The sequence below is a fragment of the Schistocerca serialis genome, chromosome 4, assembly GCF_023864345.2.
Source record: "Schistocerca serialis cubense isolate TAMUIC-IGC-003099 chromosome 4, iqSchSeri2.2, whole genome shotgun sequence".
In the NCBI taxonomy this organism is placed as follows: domain Eukaryota; kingdom Metazoa; phylum Arthropoda; class Insecta; order Orthoptera; family Acrididae; genus Schistocerca; species Schistocerca serialis.
The window spans coordinates 223504032-223512554 of record NC_064641.1 but is presented as its reverse complement, the minus strand read 5'-3'; positions in this window follow the sequence as shown (position 1 = coordinate 223512554).

Below are 8523 nucleotides of genomic sequence, written 5' to 3'. Positions count from 1 at the left end.
TCGTGTGTAAGTGTTCCTGTAAGAACTCTGCAGAAGTTGTCACACACATGTTGCAGAGTATGAAACTCTACACGCAACTCTCAGAATTTATGATGAATAATAGGTTAATATGTTTAAATAGATACGCTGTCTGATCAAAAGTATCAGAACCCCTTTCGAGACATGCGGATGCGCTTTATTGTGGAGCTGAATCACTCCCTCCGCGAGCTACCCAGGCCGTCTGTTCTTGGTGGATTAGCGTAGGCTACGGAGTGTCTCACAGTATACGTCACTATTTAATGGATTTTCCGCGCTCAAGGAATTCGGTGAATATGAGATCGCCGACTGCGCAAGAAGCAGAGAGCATAAACATGCCTACTGAGGACTCAGCTCAAAATCTTTTAGGGGGATGTGACAATACTACGTTCGCGTCCGTAGATGTCGCACTACGTTGTTCCAAAGCGGCAGATGCAAATTTCAACCGGTTTGGTCGTTACGACATTTCATACCTTTTGATGTGAACACTCCTTATATGTTGTTGTGGTCTTCAGTCCGGAGACTGGTTTGATGCAGCTCGCCATGCTACTCTATCCAGTGCAAGCTGCTTCATGTCCCAGTACCTACTGCAGCCTACATCCTTCTGAATCTGCTTAGTGTATTCATCTTTTGGTCTCCCTCTACGATTTTTACCCTCCACGCTGCCAACCAATACTATATTGGTGATCCCTTAATGCTTCAGAACGTGTTCCACCAACCGATCCCTTCTTCTAGTCAAGTCTTCCTCTTCTCCTCAATTCTATTCAATACCTCCTTATTACGTATGTGATCTGTCCATCTAATCTTCAGCATTCTTGTGTAGCACCACATTCCGAAAGCTTCTATTCTCTTCTTGTCTAAACTATTTATTGTCCATGTTTCACTTCCATACATGGCTACACTCCATACAAATACTTTCAGAAACGACTTCCTAACACTTAAATCTATACTCGATGTTAACAAATTTCTCTTCTTCAGCAACGCTTTCCTTGCCATTGCCAGTCTACATTTTATATCCATTCTACTTCGACCATCATCAGTTATTTTGCTCCCCAAATAGCAAAACTAATTTACTACTTTAAGCATCTCATTTCCTAATCTAATTCCCTCAACATCACCCGATTTAATTAGACTACATTCCATTATTCTCGTTTTGCTTTTATTGATGTTTATCTTATATCCTCCTTTCAAGACACTATCCATTCCGTTCAACTGCTCTTCCAAGTCCTTTGCTGTCTCTGACAGAATTACAATGTCATCGGCAAACCTCAAGAGTTTTTATTTCTTCTCCATGGATTTTAATACCTACAGGCTACAACCCTGTCTCACTCCCCTCCCAACCACTGCTTCCCTTTCATGCCCCTCGACTCTTATAACTGCCATCTGGTTTCTGTACAAATTGTAAATAGCCTTTCGCTCCCTGTATTTTACCCCTGCCACCTTCAGAATTTGAAAGAGAGTATTCCAGTCAACATTGTCAAAAGCTTTCTCTAAGTCTACAAATGCTAGAAACGTAGGTTTGCCTTTCCTTAATCTATGTTCTAAGATAAGTCGTAGGTTCAGTTTTGCGTCACGTGTTCCAATATTTCTACGGAATCCAAACTGATCTTCCCCGAGGTCGGCTTCTACTAGTTTTTCCATTCGTCTGTAAAGAATTCACGTCAGCAGTTTGCCGCGGTGACTTATTAAACTGATGGTTCGGTAATTTTCACATTTCTTTGGGATTGGAATTATTATATTCTTCTTGAAGTCTGAGGGAATTTCGCCTGTCTCATACATCTTGCTAACGAGATGGTAGAGTTTTGTCAGGACTGGCTCTCCGCAGTCAGTAGTTCTAATGGAATGTTGTCTACTCCCTTGGCCTTGTTTCGACTGAGGTCTTTCAGTGCTCTGTCAAACTCTTCACGCAGTATTGTATCTCCCATTTCATCTTCATCTACATCCTCTTCCATTTCCATAATATTGTCCTCAAGTACATTGCCCTTGTATAGACCCTCTATATACTCCTTCCACCTTTCCCTTCTTTGCATAGAACTGGGTTTCCATCTGCGCTCTCGATATTCATACAATTGGCTCTCGTTTCTCCAAAGGTCTCCTTAATTTTCCTGTAGGCAGTATCTATCTTACCCCTAGTGAGATAAGCCTTTACATCCTTATTTTTGTCCTCTAGCCATGCCTGCTTAGCCATTTTGCACTTCCTGTCGATCTCATTTTTGAGACGTTTGTATTCCATATTGCCTGCTTCATAGCCGTCTTTAATGGCCCCGATGTTGATGTAATTTTAATCTGTACCTGCTTGCTTTGTTGTTCAAATTACTGGCGTGAAAACAAATCAGCCTAATGAATCTTTATGAATTGTGTGACGACTTGGCAGTATTTGCCGCTCTCGAGGACAGTGCGCCAGGCAGTGGTCTCACGGGAGCACTATTAGCGACGCTGTAATTGAGCGCGAAACGTTTCCGCAGGCTGGCCTTGGAGGTGTCCCAGCGCCAAACGAGGCGAAGCGCAGCGCAGCGCGTGTTCTGTTTTCGCTCTCTGTCCGTGACGCGGGCGGCTGGCATGCGGCAGCGGCGTTAGGCGGGAGGTAAGGAGAGGCGGGCTGAGCTGCAGGTAGGTGGGAGACGGGGTTACGCAAGGCGCGGGAGCGCGCTCTCTGCCGCCAGATAAGCCTGACGCCGCTGGAGCATAAAACGGCGCTCCACTCGTCCTGCCAGTATCTCCGACTGCCAACCAGTTACAAAGGAACGCACGGCACGGCTGTAGCTCTCTGTCGACTGATACGACGAGCGTACCGGAAGCGAAACATTGTATTAAATTGACGATAAGGTCATTAGAGATTGAGCTTAAGCTCGAAATGGACGAGGATTTTCGACTTGCTGCGATGTGAATTCCATCTCCTCTACTACACTACTTGCCATTAGTATTGCTACACCACGAAGATGTGCTACAGACGCGAAACGTAACCGACAGAAAGAAGATGGTGTGATATGCTAATGATTATCTTTTCAGAGCATTCACACAAGGTTGGCGCCGGTGGCGACACCTACAACGTGCTGACATGAGCAAAGTTTCCAACCGATTTCTCATACACAAACAGCAGTTGACCAGGCATTGCCTGGTGAAACGTTGTTGTGATGCCTCGTGTGAGGAGGAGAAATGCGTGCCATCGCGTTTCCGACTTTGATAAAGGTCGGATTGTAGCCTATCGCGATTGCGGTTTATCGTATCGCGACATTGCTGCTCGCATTGGACGAGATCCAATTACGGTTAGCAGAATGTGGAATCGGTGGGTTCAGGAGGGTAATACGGAACGCCGTGCTGCATCCCAACGGCCTCGTATCTCTAGCAGTCGAGAAGACAGGCATTTTATGTGCCTGGCTGTAACGGATCGTGCAGCCACGTCTCTATCCCTGAGTCAGCAGATGATGACGTTTGCAAGACAACAATCATCTGCATGAACAGAATGAGATTCTCACTCTGCAGCGGAGTGTGCGCTGATATGAAACTTTCTGGCAGATTAAAACTGTGTGCCCGACCGAGACTCGAACTCGGGACATTTGCCTTTCGCGGGCAAGTGCTCTACCATCTGAGCTACCGAAGCACGACTTACGCCCGGTACTCACAGCTTTACTTCTGCCAGTATCTCGTCTCCTACCTTCCAAACTTTACAGCGAACCGCAGAAGAGCTTCTGTAAAGTTTGGAAGGTAGGAGACCAGATACTGGCAGAAGTAAAGCTGTGAGTACCGGGCGTAAGTCGTGCTTCGGTAGCTCAGATGGTAGAGCACTTGCCCGCGAAAGGCAAAGGTCCCGAGTTCGAGTCTCGGTCGGGCACACAGTTTTAATCTGCCAGGAAGTTTCATCTGCACGAACGATTCGACGACATCTGCAGCAGCACGGACTATCAGCTTGGAGACCGTGGCTGCGGTTACCCTTGACGCTGCATCACAGACAGGAGCGCCTGCGATGGTGTACTCAACGACGCACCTGGGTGCACGAATCGCAAAACTTCATTTTTTCGGATGAATCCAGGTTCTGTTTACGGCATCGTGATGGTCGCATCCGTGTTTGGCGACATCATGGTGAACGCACATTGGAAGCGTGTGTTCGTCATCGCCATACTGGCGTATCACTCGGCGTGATGGTATGGCCTGCCATTGGTTATACATCTCGGTCACCTCTTGTTCGCATTGAAGGCACTTTGAACAGTGGACGTTACATTTGAGATGTGTTACGACCCGTGGCTCTATCCTTCTTTTGGTCCCTGCGAAACCCTACATTTCAGCAGGATAATGCACTACCGCATGTTGCAGGTCCTGTACTGGCCTTTCTGGATACAGAAAATGTTCGACTGCTGGCCAGGCCAGCACGTTCTCCAGATTTCTCACCAACTGAAAACGTCTGGTCAATGGTGGCCGAGCAACTGGCTCTTCACAATACGCCAGTAACTACTCTTGATGAACTGTGGTATCGTGTTGAAGCTGCATGGGCAGCTTGTTAAAAACCTTTCTTCTCAGGATCGGATAGACGTATTAAGTTGGAATTTACGTCGTCTACTAATGTCGATGGCCCATTGGAGGTGTAATAAATGTAACCTATGTCTATCAAAACATACGGCCGTTTATTTCACGTATTTTAACTCTCGCAGATTCACTGATTGAAACCTGTAGGGTACATATCTTTGACGTAGAATAATGAAATCTGGTAAGATGCAAAATTTCACACGGTACAAGTAAAGGAAAAAACCAGAAAATCTGTAATTATATCACACAAAAACATATTCCTTTTGTCGTTTGTTATTGGACCCAAACTTTGAAACATTCTCGAAAGTCTTGGAATTCTCGGGACCGGTATCTTGCCAGTATCAGTGTCGATAACGGGCAAAAATCGTCGATATTCTCGATTCCCAGAACGGATGAACTGTCTGTATACATATTTGAGTTTGTACGGAATCCTCAAAGCGTGAGTCCTACCCGCACCTAGTCAATTTTTTGATAAGTTTCTCTTATAAATTTGTATTTCCGTGGAAGAATAGCGATACGACTGAACTGTGGATGGTGTCGTCCCACTGTATAAAGTCTGACTTGCATTACTGTGCGTTTAAGGCTCTGTAAGTATGTATAACATCAACTGACTTTCTGCTTTTGTTCCGTGTTTAAGGTTCTCTCCCTGTCCCTTATTCTACAACATATTCCATCTGGAACTTTCGATGTAGTTTCTATCTGCCACGGTTAAGGAGACAGAAGATGTTCAAGTAAGCTGTGGGTAGGGGAAGAAGAAGCTGTTACCATTTCATCTGGTAATCTTTTTGAAGTCATTCTATCGAGACACGTCAATCTTCATTAAATGTTCGTTTGTATAGGGAATAAAACAACCTACGTCTCACGCTGTAAAATGACTCAGTGATAAGACCCCTAAGGCTACAAACGCGGCGTTACGTTTCACAAAGGCTACTACCAGCTGTTACTACTAACACAGCCTGTTTCCGGCGACCTCGCGCCATTGGACCCGTAGTTCCGACACGAATCGCTACAAACCACCTCCCCGCTAACCAGAGGTCATGACAATAGCGCTACATTTCCGCATTCCACCTACCTCTAAAACAGAAAATGCTTATATGCGCTGCCGTAACAGATCGACGTGTTACTTTCTTCAGTAGTTCGGAGAATTCACACTCTGTGCTTGACGGTTCACATGTAGAACGAGGTAGAAATTAGTGTCTGCATACCTCTATACACACCGTGACTTCCATTATTTTGTTCACATGAACTCTGTAATAGCGTCACAGTTACTCTTTCGTGATGGGAAATCCCGAGCTGTTACGATCTGTAGCAGCGTGTCTCTAAATTGGTCCGATGCCTGTTTTCACCCCTACCTGAGTATGACTGCAAACTTTGGAGCAAAATTCTATAATTGTTCACACTACAGTCCAGTATGAGAGTTCCTTCACAGATGAACTGCACTTTTCTAGTATCCTTTCAACAAATCTAAGTATTCCATCGGTTTTAAGTCTTTATACCATGCCATATCGCTCTACTCCTGAATATTCAGACAGTGTAACGTACCTCAGATGTTCGTTTTTAAAGCCATGCAATTGTTATCAGGTTACTTCTCCGTTACAGGCATGAGTAATGCAACTTCTGGAAATTAGTAATTTGTCTGTCGTGATGAAAACTCTCTATTCCTTATCGAAAGGATCCGATAACGAGGGGACTTCGGTTGAGATACAGGCAGGATGATGATGATGTCCCATACTCCGTAACAGAGCGTAGGGAACGATGCAGGAGACCCGCACCGCCGTACTAGGCAAGGTGCTAGTGGAGGTGGTTTGACCGTAATGGGGATGAATGATGATGATGATGATGAAGACGACATAACACCTAGTCATCCCGAGGCAGGTGAAAATCCCTGACCCCGCCGGGAATCGAACCCGGGACCCCGTGTTCGGGAAGCGAGAACGCTACCGCGAGACCACGAGCTCCGGACACAGTCAGGGTATGACATGCTACTAGTCAAGCCGCAGGGAGATACCAGATGACATGACCGTAATATGGGGGACGACATTAAAGTTTTCTACGGTTTACTCGTCATTGGTCGTATGAATAAGAGGTGCACAATTGTGTGAAGTGACGTTACTAGTCTCTTTGCTTGCTGTGTTGCGAGACTGTTTCTTGACCCTCCTTGGATCGATATTTAATACCATATAAAACTGGTTTATCAGTTTAATTCAATCAGTTAATGCGAAAGATACAATGGCAAACATAGACTTTTCATCCGAATGAGCAGGCGATCATGCCGTTGATGCCTAATAAGTTATTAGCTTCAGCAATACCGCATTATATAAGGAGACACTAGACGAAATAGGGAACCACACGTTTACAATCTATTGCACCTAACCAAATGTTGGTCGAATGCAATTGTCTTACTTCTGTTTGGTTTACAAAATGTTGGAAAAACAAAGATCAAGTACTAACTCTCATTTAGGCAATTTAGAAACAAAGATGAATATTTAAATATTACAGTCAACATCAGTAGTGATTACGTTTGGAAGAATAAGTACGTACTCTGAGCATTTTAATCAAGGGTCGCAAAAAACTTCAACTAGCCACAAGGTTGAAGCTTGTGCAGACAGAATTAGGAAACTGGCAACCTGGCGAACACATTACCTGATGAAGATTGGGACGTAGTGGCCAACGCCCGGCACGCACGTTCTGGAGCTCCGCCGAGAGGAGTGCGACTGTGCTGAAGAGGAAACCATTCCGATTTACTGCCTACGATCTCGCCCTGATGCTCCTACCATTTCGAAACACGCACTACTGTCCAGTGCTGTAAAATGAAATCACGTGCACAGAAAGTACGAGATAGACACCGCGACAGACTCTCGAGAAATCTGAGCAAAATGAGCGAAGCCAGTTCGTGCTTTTATTGCGTCGGTTTTGGACCTCTGAGGAAAGCACTCGTCCCGTCGACCGTGTCTCGATGCAAACGTAGTTGCCGAGTAACAGGAGATGGCACCCTTATTTCTTTCTGCATGGACAGTGGGGGCAGAATCTGCTTCTAAAGTTGATGGACGCACTCGATAAGGGGCCTCACTTACTTATTGCGGAAATCTGCCAGGAAATCCCTTCCCGCAACTGACGCTTTGGCGTGCCCAAGAAAGAAAGGGTATGAAATGGAACCATCCGTCATCTCAGTTAATCTCTTGAAAGCGATAGATGACTGTATAGATACCTGTAAGACTGTGCTCAAAATCCTCTGGAGCATACCGTTATGGCTTGTCGAGGTTTTAATCCCTTTCCGATTCAGCTTAGAAGCGAAATTAGCCTATAAATTTGTATGAATTACTAACAGTTCATCAAAATTTTAGTATAAGAGATGCGTTCTGCACTCATTCTCAGTCACTTGTTGAAGTTGTTAATTCGCGCTCATGTTTGGCTTTCTACTCATTCATTTCTCAGCGAAATGAGGCTTCTCACGGAGGTGGCAGAGACATTTTCTACATGTAACGACTAGACATCCTCAGCGGCCAGTCGTCGGAAGCGGGGAATGGGAGCCTAATACGAGTGCCATGGGTTTCATGGGAACTGGCAGAGAACCTGTGGTAAGCTGTGCTCCAGAGTGGAGAGCCCTGGCTAATTCGGATCCTAAGTGCACACTCAGTGTGCTAATACTTGATTGTGACTCTCCACGGCCAAGGGCTGGCGGTTTTATTTCTGCTTCAGCGCATTTATCCGTGGAGTAGCCAGAGCAGTGTGCGGAACTGGTAGTGGTTCCCCTAGATTAATTCTCCGAATGCGAAGTTGCTCAGAGACAAGAGATTGTCTTTGATTGAAAGCTGTTCAGTTTCCAGGCGCGAGTTTCTTAAACCGTTCCTGATTCTTGTCTAAATTAAACACTACGGTATTTGGTATTTCTGTTTCATTGAAATTATTATAAACATACTGGGTGTCCCAGAAGTCTTTCCCTGACTACAGACGTATGAGAGGCGATATTCCAATCCCACCCTGGGT